This window comes from Podarcis vaucheri (genome assembly GCF_965113315.1).
Source record: "Podarcis vaucheri genome assembly, chromosome: 4".
Classification (NCBI taxonomy): domain Eukaryota; kingdom Metazoa; phylum Chordata; class Lepidosauria; order Squamata; family Lacertidae; genus Podarcis; species Podarcis vaucheri.
The window spans coordinates 78888335-78901635 of NC_138762.1; the positions used below are offsets into that span (position 1 = coordinate 78888335).

A 13301-nucleotide genomic window follows, 5' to 3' on the forward strand; every position below is an offset into this window, starting at 1 on the left:
CCGGTACGCTAAAAATATTACACGATGAATGAAGTGCCCATATTATTTATTTCCTCTGCCCTGGTGAGGCTAATGTCATCGTTAAGATGGCTAATATTAAGGCTCCTGTAATATTACAGCTTCTATGCTCCCTCATTCAATTGAGTCTCCAGAAAAGATTATTCTGTTCACTAAGATATACAATGGTAGTTTGGTTTTTGAACAGCTTAGTTCTTGAACATTTTGGCTCCCGAAAATTGCAAACCCGGAAGTGACTGTTCTGATTTGCGAACTATTTTTGGAAGCCAAATGTCTGACAGGGCTTCCGAGGCTTCTGATTGGCTTCAAGAGCTTCCTGCAGCCAAGCAGAAGCTGCACTTTGGTTTCCGAACGTTTTGGAAGTCAAATTTGCCTTCCAGAATGGATTCCGTTCAACTTCCAAGGTATGACTGTACAAGGTCAAGTCTATTGAACAAGTATAAGTTCAATACTTGCCAGGGAATTGAATCTAGGAATGGTAAACTGCCATCACTCAATGTACAATGCAAATATAATTCAGACAGTTCTTGCCAATCATTTAGAGGACACTTAAAGGCTTCTCTCTCTCTCTGTCTCTCTCTCTCTCTCTCTCTCTCTCTCTCTCTCTCTCTCCAAACTTTAAAAACTCCTCTTCTGACTTTACTTTTGCTATGGACACGTTGATCTTCATGTTGCTTTCCTAGACACCGCTATTATCTATTAAAGCATATTGCCTGAGAACTAAACCAACAGCACAACCCGATGTATAGTACAGTGGTACCTCGGGTTACATATGCTTCAGGTTACATACGCTTCAGGTTACAGACTCCACTAACCCAGAAATGTTACCTTGGGTTAAGAACTTTGCTTCAGGATAAAAACAGAAATTGTGCTCTGGCGGTGTGGCAGCAGCAGGAGGCCCCATTAGCTAAAGTGGTGCTTCAGGTTAAGAACAGTTTCAGGTTAAGTACGGACCTCCGGAACGAATTAAGTACTTAACCTGAGGTACCACTGTACTCAGAACTAAATTCCACAGTTACTGAATCAAAATAAGAACAGGTCAGCCCCACCATAACTTGGTGCAAAAGCTTCATAGTTAATGAATGTGTGAACTAACAGTGCAATGTTATAATGTCTGCTCGGAAGTAAGCCCCATAGACTTGAATGAGGTTTACTCCTGTGTGTGTACTAGATTAGATCCTAAGACAACTTTACCACACCTGAGCTGTTAGTTAGGTTACATCTAAGGTCTTTCCTGTATGTATTTCTTAAATTTAATTATGAGCTTTCTAGCTGCTTAGTTCCACCCAAGTTTCTTAATTAATTCTTAACTTTTTGCCAGCAAGGTAAGCCAGGGATGCCTTGAGTAGAATGCACAGAGTGTGGTGGAATAATGCATTAATGCTGTTCAGTCTCGGAGACACAACACAAAATGAAAAGGGGCTGGGAGGGAGTAGGACAAATAAATAAATAAAGTCAGCTCAGGCACTAAGTCAAACTTACAGAGATCTTAATGGCCACGGCCTCATTTGCTTCATTCATTTTCACACAGAGCACACACCCCCTTTCCCCCCCTTGACTTCTCAAGGCTGTTATTTTGCTTCCTGGCTTATCTGGAGGCAATATTGCTGTGGTCATGTGTTGTTCTGCTTGGCCCAGGACACAACCTCGTTCAGCTGGGGATCAATTACCTGACCCACTAGGAAAGAAGTAAGTTTATGCTACCTTTCCAGCAAAGCTGCGAGGTTATGACCCTGGGTCAGCTACTAGAGTTCTTCAGCACTCCAACATAGGAATAAGAATGCGCACAAAGAAGGAACGGAGGACGTCAAATTACATTGCCACATGTACTGTGTATAGAAAGGCATATGCCCATTGCATACTAAGCACCGTTTTTATTTCAATCTTCATTTCTTGTGGTCGAGATTTATGGACCCAAAAACGTTGCAAGCATCTTGCTGGGAATTGGGTATCCCAGAAGCATTAAAAGTTTTCTAAAGTTATGCCAACATCAACTGAGTCAGTCCTCCGCTTATAATGAAAACAGCGCTGCCTGAACTCATTTTACTTGTGACCTTTTGTAGTTTATCTGGGACAGCTATGGCAAAGGCTGGGATGCAAGAGACGTGCAGCCACATCTGCTTCTACAGACGGCATCTGCAATAAGTGCCCCTGATCTGAACAAAACCAGAATGCATACAATCATAGAATCGTAGAGTTTGAAGGGAGAACAAACACCATCTAGTCCAACCCCCTGCTATAGAGGATTCAAGTGGAAGTCTTCCACCGTGTCAGAAATTCCCTGATTATAAAATGTCACCACGATTAGGGAAATAAAAACTAGCTTAGCTTTTCCCATGATTATGTATGTTACAGGATTTTAAATATGTGGTTCTTCACTGGAATCTTACAGAACTAGGGGTGCATAAACAGTGTTGGAGCCCTAATCTATTTAATCTGGCATTACCAAGGAGTCAGCAGGTTAGTGACTCCTTGCACACATTTTGCTCAATTGTTAGTAGAGGTCCATTTTTCTAGTACCTGACTCTCCTGATGTGGAATTTTCTTTATCACACACGTCTGCCTATGCTACTGAACTTTAAGAAGTACACAAATCTTCACAAGAACAGTGATAATGCAATAAGTGTTCAAATATTTGTGTGCTTATATCAATGAATGGATGGTTGGACAGATGGGTGAATAGACGGCTAGATAATTCTTCTCAAATGATCCTGAAAATGTCCCTGTAGAATTAGAAGACATTTGGTTAGTTCTCATCCTTCACTGATTAAGCAGGCCCATCACTCCCCTGAAATTAGTGAAGTTTGGACTCTTAATGGCAATTGCAAATCTTCCAAATCAATTCTTCTGTGAAATCATGGCATGTAAGGATCTGCTAATTACACTGATATGTTTGAAGCATCATGCTACACATACACAAACCTCCACACCCTCCAACATTTCATAGGTGAAAACAGGAATGCATGAATATGTAACATCCATATTACCTTTCTAAGAAGTTACTGCTTGAGCTTGTTCAGCTCTAGCCCATTGCTGATGGTTCTTGCCCTGATTCTAGGCAGCAGTCTTCATTTTCTCAGGAATAGCCCGTTGCTTCAAAAGCACAACAAGCATCTTTAAATTTTAGTTGAATATATACGGGATATCCTTTAATGCAGGGATCAGCAACCTTTTTCAGCCGTGAGCCAGTCCACCGTCCCTCAGCCCATGTGGTGGGCCGGACTATATTTTTTTGGGGGAAATTAACAAATTCTTATGCTCCACAAATAACCCAGAAATGCATTTTAAATAGAAGCACACATTCTACTCATGTAAAAACACCAGGCAGGCCCCACAAATAACCCAGAGATGCATTTTAAATGAAAGGACACATTCTACTCATGTAAAAACACGCTGATTCCCGGACCGTCTGCAGGCCGGATTGAGAAGGCAATTGGGCCGCATCCAGCCCATGGGCCTTAGGTTGCCTACCCCTGCTGTAATGTGTTATCAAAGGTCCACCAGGCTTCACCATGTGAAGCACACAAAATGTCAGGCTGTATGGTGGTGTCTTAGTATTCATGCTTTTGCAGTACAGTCAATATGCATCTCTTTCAGAGATGTACAGTACACCGCTAGGCATGCCAACTCAGAAGCAGCCTCCTCAGCCTACTTACTTCTGGCTAAGTGTATATTGTTTTAGTAAAAAATAAAATAAAATAGAGAACTCTCCAGCCAATCAACAAAGAAAGGCACAGTGGAGTGTGAATAGTTTTCAAACTGTTTACAAGATGGTAGGCCTACAATCCAGAGCACTTTGGGAACTCTTTGGCCCTCCAGATGTTGCTGAACCTCAACCCCCATCATCCTCAGCCATTGGTCATGCTTGCCGAGGCTGATTGGCAAGTTCAACAACATAAGGAAGGCCAAAGGTTCCTCTATCTTGGTCTAGACCAGGGTTTCCCAAAGCTGTTTTTGGACTACAGTTCCCACCATCCCTGACCACTGCTCCTGCTAGCTAGGGATGATGGGAGTTGTAGTCCAAAAACAGCCAGAGACCCAAGCCAGAAACCCTAACCTAGAGACACAGAGGAGGGAAAGGGATAAGCTCTGCAAAAACCATCAGCCCAGGAATTCAGGCTTATAAAATGTCAGCAGGACGTCACAAAAGCATATATTCAAGCACAAACAGAAGGAAGGGAAAGTGTAGCTGCCTTGTAAATGGATGGACTCTCTGTTCATTCAGGTAAGAATGTTCTGCTCTAAGTTGCATCAGTTATCCTGGGTCTCAAGCAATGGGTTTGGGGTTTTTTGCACCATAGGAAAGTAGTGGATTTTCCTTTGTTAGAGGTTCTTAAGCAAAGGCTAGATGGTCACCTCTCTAGGATGCTGTAGTAGGTAGGGGGTTGGGCTAGAAGATTTTTGAAGTCCCTTCCAACTCTGTTATTCTAGCACAAGCCTCCTGATTGTTTACAAGCCTGATCCTTTACAGAAGCTGAACCTTGGACTTTCTGCATTTGGTCTACAACTGACAGGATGTTGCAACATAGAACGATTGATATACAGGCGGAGGTAGTGAGGATGGGGTGGTGGTAGGAAAGAAGAAGACTGACTAACAGAGAAAACAAAGAATCCTGAAGCAAATAGGGATCATTGGAACATATGGACCAAGAAAACTATCACATGGCAGAATATTGAAATGCAAAGCCAACACATATCCATCTTACTCCCAAGCATGTCAGATGTTCCTCACTGGAAGAGACCTAAAATAATAAAAAATGAAATCAAAGTCCCATTGAACATAATGGAGGCACCTTATTTTGCCACACAATGTTTTGACATGTTCCATATTTCTGAAACTTTGATCTGGTGACTTTACTTATCCCTGCCACTCTTGCAAACAAGTCAGTTTTCAACTTCTGACCCTCTGGGTCCTGTGATCTTTTCCCTTTATTTTCAATATTAGTTAAAGGGAAGCTTGTGCTTTCCTCTTTTACTTCCCCTTCCCTTCCTGGCACAGGGAAAACATATGCCACTTTTAATAAGCACGTAGGAATGATATAAGCACTGCTGTTGCCATGGATTTGAGATAAACACATATTGCAAGTTACAACTCATCTTAAGCATTGCTGGAGCTCATTTAAAAATACAGATTTGGGTAAGCAGTTTTTCTCTCTCTTCCTCCTAATCGATCACAGATCCCTTATAAATATTGAGGGTTTGTGGCCCTTGATTCAATCAAAACAGATGCCTAAAGTTCAGGTGCCAAATACTTCAATATATAAGATGCTGAGTCGATTATCAGTGATGCCAAACAACACACAGTGCCTTATTCTGCCTGTAGAGACTGCAGGTGCATCAAAGATTCACCAGTGCCAATTTTTACATGGCTAAATATCAATTTCTGAGGAGTAAAACTATTTCCTGAAATTTTGTGTGTGTGCGTATTGATCCTTAGAATGCGGGTAAGAGGGGAGGCAATTCTGCTGGGGGCCATTGTTTCTGTTAGTTGCTGCAACTGCAGCACAACTCTATCTTTGTGGATGTTGCTTCTTTGCTCTTTGAGGCTTAATCACATGGGCGTTCCCAGCCAATCACAAATCATTTAGTGAAAGTTGGTATTGTCACAGCATGTCTAGCCAATCAGATTTGCCTGCTGGATGACAACACAGCGAGAGGAAATTGGGAGAATGGAGACTAATGTAGGTGGTAACATTTAGGTGGACATGTGGGGTAATGCATTGTCTGTTGTGAAGTCCATCAAATTTGGTTGTATAAGGTAAATGAAATCCAATGAAATGGGGTTAAATGAAGCTTCCTTAACCAAGTCAGTGCTACCTAATATGGTTCTGACATCGACCTTGAACTGGTTTTCAAGCAGATAATTTCCCCTACATCTCCTACTCTTTCAACTAAAGGTACTGAAAGGACCTTGTTCAAACCAAAATGCTTCAGGCTGGACACAAGGTGAGGTAGGTCAACCTTGGGCAGATCCATAATTGAGAAGATATATTTTGGGGAGCCAAATTTTGACCTCACTTAGGGCACCAAATATTACCAAAGTTGACCTATTGCTGTGGAGTGGGAGGAGCTTCAGGTCCTCCTGGGTCTTCTACAGCTAAGTCTTCTCAGCCAGAGGATAGCAATGCCTTATTCTTGGGCCACAGGGAGGGTATTGTTCCAGCAGGTTCATCTGATAACTACTCTGCTGGTGTCCTTCCTGTTGAGGTTTGGAGTCCTTGTTTCCATTGCCTGATGGAGAGGATCCTGACTCCTGCTAACGAAAACCCACAGTAACTCTGAGACTGGTTATCTAGGAAGGAGGTAGCTTTGCATATTGGGCTCTCTTTTGTTCTGTATTGAAAGTCGCTTCACCCTGATCCTGTGTGGTAATTTACTTTTCACAGATTTCTCCTTTGTGTAAAGGTTTCCTGTTCATTGAAACAGAAGAGCCAGGCCTACATGCTCAGAAACAGGGATCGGGAACCTATGGCCCCTCCAGATGTGTAATTCTTTCACCTCTGATGCCCTTCACCCATGGCCATTGACTATGATGCCTGGGAGTGATGGGCACTGGAGTTCAACAACATCTGGCAGCCCAAAAATTCCCCATCCCTGTTCAAAAGAATATGTGCATGGATCTAGTTCACAGATTTAAATGAACGAGGCAGCCTGTGTACTCATCTCAGTGCATACAGATTTCTCAACAACAGTGTCTATCTACTTGTAAATTCTGAGGACCTGGTCATATTCATATGGTCATATTCAGCTGGATTCTCTCCACATGCATTTTGTCTCATGTATACACAAAAGGACAGTATTTTGCAGCATTTTTAAAAATACTTTTTTTGCACATTAGTGCAAAAGTGCACAAGTATTTCCACTTCCGTGGAAATCTCTACATATGAACCCCAAGGGAGATTGCTAGAGAAGGTTTTGTGGTGAAAACGCATGCGTGTGAAACAGGTATTTAACAAGGTCTTCAGTTTCTGCATTTTGCAGCTTGCAGACTTGGACCAATAGATCTTTAACAAATCACCACACACAGAACAGCGTGATTACTGAGATTGGAAGGCATTGGGGGGGCATTGTTCACAGATCTAAAGGCTGGCAGAGTGTGGGGGGGGCACTCTGGATAAAAAGATGGATTTGATAGGTTAAGAAGTCATAGAACTTTGACAAAGCATAACTTTACTAATACAAATAAGCTCTCTGAGCTACATTTGAATTCACATCACACCACACCTGGTAAGAATTAGTCTAGCACAGCATCATCAATCATAGTGTGGTTGTCAGTTTTGACATCCTTTAAGTCTATGTTGTGTGCTTAATGACTACATTACAGAAAATGTAAACAGACACCAAACATACAGGTATGCCCTATTTTTTTTAATCCCTTTTTGATTTTTTTTTTTAAAAGTCTCTTGGGTGCAGGGATCTATGCAAGTTGCGCAGAAAGCTACACTACCACAAACAGCACGAGAGTGAGGTTTCAAACTGAATTGAATAAAAGATAAATTTCTCAAGCGCAGGGATCTGGTTACAAAAATGTATAATTCATATTTACACAGGGTTCTCTCTTATTTAGAGAGAAAGAGAAAGTGGGAATACGCCTTATTAAAACCAGTGACAAAACGCCCATTTATTTGCATGCAACACACATGAACTGCATTTTATTCACACAGTTTCTTTATTCTTAGCCGTGATGACATGTCCACTGCGTACTACCAAGGATTCAATGGTCAGTGGCGAGAATGTTTCATGCTCTTCATCAGACATATATGGGAAGAAAATGTGGGAGAAATGTTTGCATGTATAATGTGGAAACAGAGCTGCTGCCACTACCCGCCTCCCGCCGCCCAAATACTAACTGAGTGGGTGTACTCTCTGTCGATTCCCCCCACCCAGCCACCGCCTCCTCACAAATGTGTATGCAGGGATTACAGATAGAGAGATCCTGCATTATGTTTCCACATAAAGGCCTGGCATGGTTGTGCTTGCTTTCAGGCACTGCAAAGGTAAAGGGGAGGGGTGGTGGTTGGTTGGTTGGTTGGTTGGTTGGGTGGGTGGGTGGGGTGAGGAATACATGCTCAGGAGAAAGTTTGTAAAATCCCAATGTAAGAAAGAAATACACAAGATCTTAAATTAGACCAGGCTTCGACTTTTGGAAACAACTCTTAAGAGCAAATGTGCTGTTTGGCTGAGACGGTTCGTGTGAAGTGTGCAAATTTTATTTATAAACTAGTATTTCATTAAATGCTATTAGCCCCGTGCTGATCGAATGTAAGCAAGTTGCAGTGAGATAGAGTCAATTTATGCAATTTGCCAATTCAAACCCAAACTTTAGAGCAGCGTTGCTTGTAAGACTGTGATATTAGTTGTGGAAGGGTTAACGGCAATAATACATTTTATTGCACATCTCAGCATTAACATGGCTTTATGTTATCTCAGTAATGTTTACAGCAGCCTTGTGAGGTGGTCTAGCATTTTTATCCCTGTTTTGCAGCTTGGGTGGGGAAGAGGCTACTGCTGAGAATGAGACTTCCCTCAGAAAACACAGCCCTATACATTTTTACTCAGAGCTAAATCCCAGTGAGTTCAATGCATCTTAGTGGGTGCGGGATTGCAGTCTAAGGCCATCTACCAAGCTCGTGTGTGTAGCCATCTTTTGTGAAATCGTTTTAATAGCACAGCATTTAGATGGATCCTGTACAGTTTATAAATGGATAAATACCTTTTGGTGTGTGTGTGTGTGTGTGTGTGTGTGTGTGTGTGTATTCCTCTCTTCAGTGCATATGCATCACAAACTTTTGGCAGGCTGCAAGCTAGAGAAACCCCCTCCTCAAATGTGTTGTTTTGAAAGTAACATTAATTTCATTGGGACTTACTTTCAGCTCCTATATTTATGATCCGAGTGGAAAGTATTTAATTTCAAATCTTTGATTTGCAATATTCCAATGTCTTCTGAAATTCTGTGACAAGGAGTAGAAACCATAGTTACCCATCTCTCTGCCTCTCTCTCAAAAGCAGCTCTGAGCATGGTAAAAAAACAACGTAATACTTTTTTTAAGCATACAAATGTTATATTACACAATGGACTGCTTTACAAAGGGTAAAGAAGGAGTGGAGTTAAGTTAAGTATATATTGCAATGAGACTTTTATTTTCCAAAGGATCAACGGGATAAATCTGGGCATGTTATGTAAATATGAATGTGTATGTGTGTGTGTTCAATTTCCATCAAAGAGAAGAATCAGTGTTGTTTGATAAAATTATTTTCATACATCTTTTGCCTGGTTCAGGCAAGCATTTACAAGACTTCCCTAGAGCATCAATTCCCACAATGCCACAGTTCTAGGAATGAAACATAATTAATAAGTCGTACATTTGAAATGTGTAATATTATATTTTTAAAATAGATTTGTTTTGGATCAAGCACTGTCTTCAGTACGGATCATATAGAAAGGTATCTTCCCCCTACGACCCATGTTACTCTTGCACAATGCCATTCGAAATTCACTGTTGAAAACATCAACACATATAGGTAACCAATAGCCCAGTTCTAAAACAATTTCCATTTTGGGATGGTTTTACCTTTAGCAACCCACATCCATTGCAAGATCGACTTCTGCCTTTGTAGTAATTCTCCCCCATTACAATATTTGCCAAGAATCCTGGAGAGGAAGAAAGAGTGCAAATCTAGACTGAAAGAGCAGCAGATATCAGTTTTTCAAGAGAAAAACTTTATATAAGGAGAAGGGGAAAGATAATCTTTTCCTGTGATCTCTAAGCATCCTATTTTAAGGGTTGCATGCGCTCTCGCTCTCTTAAAAAAACACACCTCCTGATGCTGATTCCTTTCAAGCCAAAGTTTCAAACCAACTCTGCCTGAATCCAGAATATAACTGACTGCCCTTCTCAGAGTGCTAATAAAGGGTTACACTGGCTTTAATGAAAATGTACTAGGTTCACATAATTCAGTAGCTAATTAAAAGCGCGGCTGAAAGCCGGGAGCACAGATATTGTTTATATTGATAGCTATTGTATTACTTCGGTATATAATGCAAGCCTCTTCAGCTGACTGATGCCCAAAGGAGGGACTAACAAATCTCTCAGCTGGTGGTTGACATTGGTCCTGAAGAAAGCTAGCAAGGAACACTCTGCTGCCTTTTCAGAGCCTGAACACCAGCTGTCACCCAGCTATGGGTGCTGAAAAGCCGCTGTCACTTCATCCAAAGGGATTTACTTGGTCAGAAGGGAAAATTTAAATACAAAGCATGCAGCTAAGAAGCTAGTGAAAAGGATTATGAGTGCACAGGAGCACATGTGTATAAGACACTAATACATCTTTAGGAAATTTCAGATTCCCCCAAAGCCTGGATTAATGCCAGAGGCAGGGTGGTATACGTAGGCAAGGACCTTTTACCGTTAAGTTATTATCTCTCAGCTCATTCAGTGTTAGAGGTCTCTCATTTAAGGGGGGGGGTAGAAAACGTTTTCCCTGCCCACCACCCCACACATCATCATCCTCCCCTCATCCTTCAAAAAAGCTGAGCGAGTCCTTCCTGGCCTGCTCTGAATGAAAGTGATATGCAACACTTATGGGCATATACCATTTCATATTTTTTTTAACCATCCGTGGCTTATTTGGCATCCCCCCCCCAAAAAAAAAAACACCTCACAAAATTGTGCACAAAAGAAGAAAGGTGTCTCAAATGCATTCAGCAAATGGCGTGCGATCATTAATGGTGGCAACAGAGGAGAGAGGTGCATTTTATTACGGGAGCTCTGAGGTAAATCTGTGGCAGGGTGGGGTGGGGATGGCAATCCTGACTGAATCCATTGCTGGTATTCATAAATCAAATTGCACAGTGGACAGGGATCGAGCGTTGTAGCCTAGAGAGCCTTGGGAGGCAAGTTGTTGTTTTGTTCTGTCTTCGAAATGGAAAAAACAATAATAATAATAATGCATTTAACAATTTGTGTATTTAGCCAGCTAAATGCACGGCAATGGGTTTCAGCTCAACCCCACATTGCTTTGCCTGGGGTGAGGTACTTTTCTTCCTGCTGTGAATAGAGCTTCTGGCCTGGCCTGCTGGCGGCAGGAAACTGAGGAGAAGAGAAAGCGCCAAGCTGTTTATAGAGGGAGGAATGGAGAAAGGGGACCGTAGTGGAAGATTCAAGGTACAAATACTGGACGCTGTGGGAAGAGTTATAGAAGACATTATTGCAGTCGGTCTGAAGAAGCAGTCTTGACCTTGCCTCCAACATAGGCAGTGTTACGAATTCTAGAATGAGGAAAAAGTGGTGGTGGTGGTGGGTTTTGAAGAATGGGCCCTGTGGGAGACATGGTGACTTGGAAAAGGACCATAATGGCAACGACAATAATGAAGATAACCATCAAAATAAATAAATAAAATGTAATATGACTGCATGTGGGATTTTTTTTTTTGGGGGGGGGGAAGAGGCAGAAGGTGGGAAGCAGAGAAATTCCTGTTAACAAGTCCATAAGGATGTTAATGACATGTGTGGCACAAAGCCTTGAGATTTAACAAAAGTGCACACAGCTCAAAGCAGCTGCCTTTAGAGGTCAGTAGAACATCGCTGCAGTATTTACAAATTTTCCACGAAGGATTAGAAGTTAGGCGTAAAACCTTTATAGAGATACACAGATGTACACACAAAATCTCTCTCTCTTTCTCCCTCCATATATATATATATATATATATATATATATATATATATATATGCTTTCGTAGATTTTCACGGGTACAGGAATGCAGGTTTTGGTGTCTTCGGGTGTCTTCCCGTGTAAGAGTCGGGGTGTCTGGGCGACGTTTCGACGAGGTCTCACTCGTCATCTTCAGGCTGGTGCTTTCGGCTTCTTGTTACTGCTCTGTTCCAGTAACAAGAAGCCGAAAGCACCAGCCTGAAGATGACGAGTGAGACCTCGTCGAAACGTCGCCCAGACACCCCGACTCTTACACGGGAAGACACCCGAAGACACCAAAACCTGCATATATATATATATATATATATATATATATACACACACACACACACGTAAATCATTCCAGAGGATGCTGTATTACTGTTATCTAAATTTCTTCACATAGACTATCGTGTATCTGCCCCAGCAAAGCTGATTAGTGAGCAGCTTGATTCTGACACATCCTTTATGCCAGCCCCAAGCCGCCTTGCACAGCCACCTTATTCACTGTGGAGACAGGCCTGAAGCAAGATTGTAACACAACATATGCAAATGAGATGAGCCTCACACCACTTAAAATGAGATGGCTATAATATGTAACAGCTTAATGTGCCCAGGGACGTGATTGATGCCCTTTCCCCCATCTCTAAAGAGCTTTGGGTTTGGCTTGAGACACCCTTTCAAGCCATATATGTTTATTTCTTTTTAACATCATCTTTCCAGCAATGCGTTTCCCTCTTTCTTTAATCCTACATGTTGCGTGCGCCTCTCTGTAGATACAAGTAACGTTATCGGATAGCAGATCCTATGCATGTAAAAAATAATAAATAAAAAATGGGAAGGCGACGAAAGTAACTTCCTTAAAAAGTTAAACCAGATTAGGATTATTTCCACTTCCAAAGAGCAATTATTAAATTGAGACAAAGCTAGTTTCAATTAAAATATACTGTTTGAAATTTGGCATGGCGCCTCCCGTTAATAAACCACCTTGCTCTTAGATTTCAAAATAGTGTTGCAGAACTAGTGCCTTGCAAAAAATAAAAACAAAATCCCCAAATAACCAAATGTTGCCCAGCTCAACTGCCTGTACACTGCTAATCAGTATTCATTTCCTGTCCTTAAAGTAAACAGAAAACAGATTTCTCCATTTCCCCTAAAATCAATCTCTCACTGTATGTCAGTTGCTTTATCCCAATTAGTATTCTAAATTCATTTATTTTTGTCATAAATTAGATTTTTTTTTTAACATACCTTGGCACAGCTTTTCATTCACTACTTATATGTAATGTGACAGACCTAACGTCATGTAGCTTAGTGGGAATTAACAAAAAAAAAAAAAGGTAACTTGTTAATGAATTGAGATGAATTGGAGGGGGAAAGGCGTATTAATTATTGCTTGCCTAGTAGGTTAAGCTTTGGCTCTTCACCTCAGTGGCCCAGAGTACATTTCTTGCCTTTGGCCATGTCGGAGGGGCTCATTAAAGCATCTCTTGGGAGGAGACAGAAATTGTTAGTGAAAAGCATTGGTCAGTGCCTCTACTAGAAGAACCCAGCAGGGGAAAGAATCCCTGATCTCGGAGAACTAACAAGACTGT

The 13301-nt window shown here is 41.5% G+C and overlaps 1 long non-coding RNA gene across 2 annotated transcripts; it reads right to left on the minus strand.

Moving 5' to 3' along the window:
• Window positions 1-7679: 7679 nt before the first annotated feature.
• LOC309531513 lies at window positions 7680-12197 on the minus strand. Of its 2 annotated transcripts, none has more exons than XR_014219346.1 (4): window positions 12056-12197; window positions 9591-9670; window positions 8886-9029; window positions 7680-7763 (listed from the first exon to the last, which is right to left on the minus strand). It is a non-coding gene; the product is annotated as an uncharacterized lncRNA (long non-coding RNA). The 2 variants fall into 2 exon arrangements; XR_014219347.1 differs by having other exon boundaries at window positions 9591-9700.
• Window positions 12198-13301: the final 1104 nt, after the last annotated feature.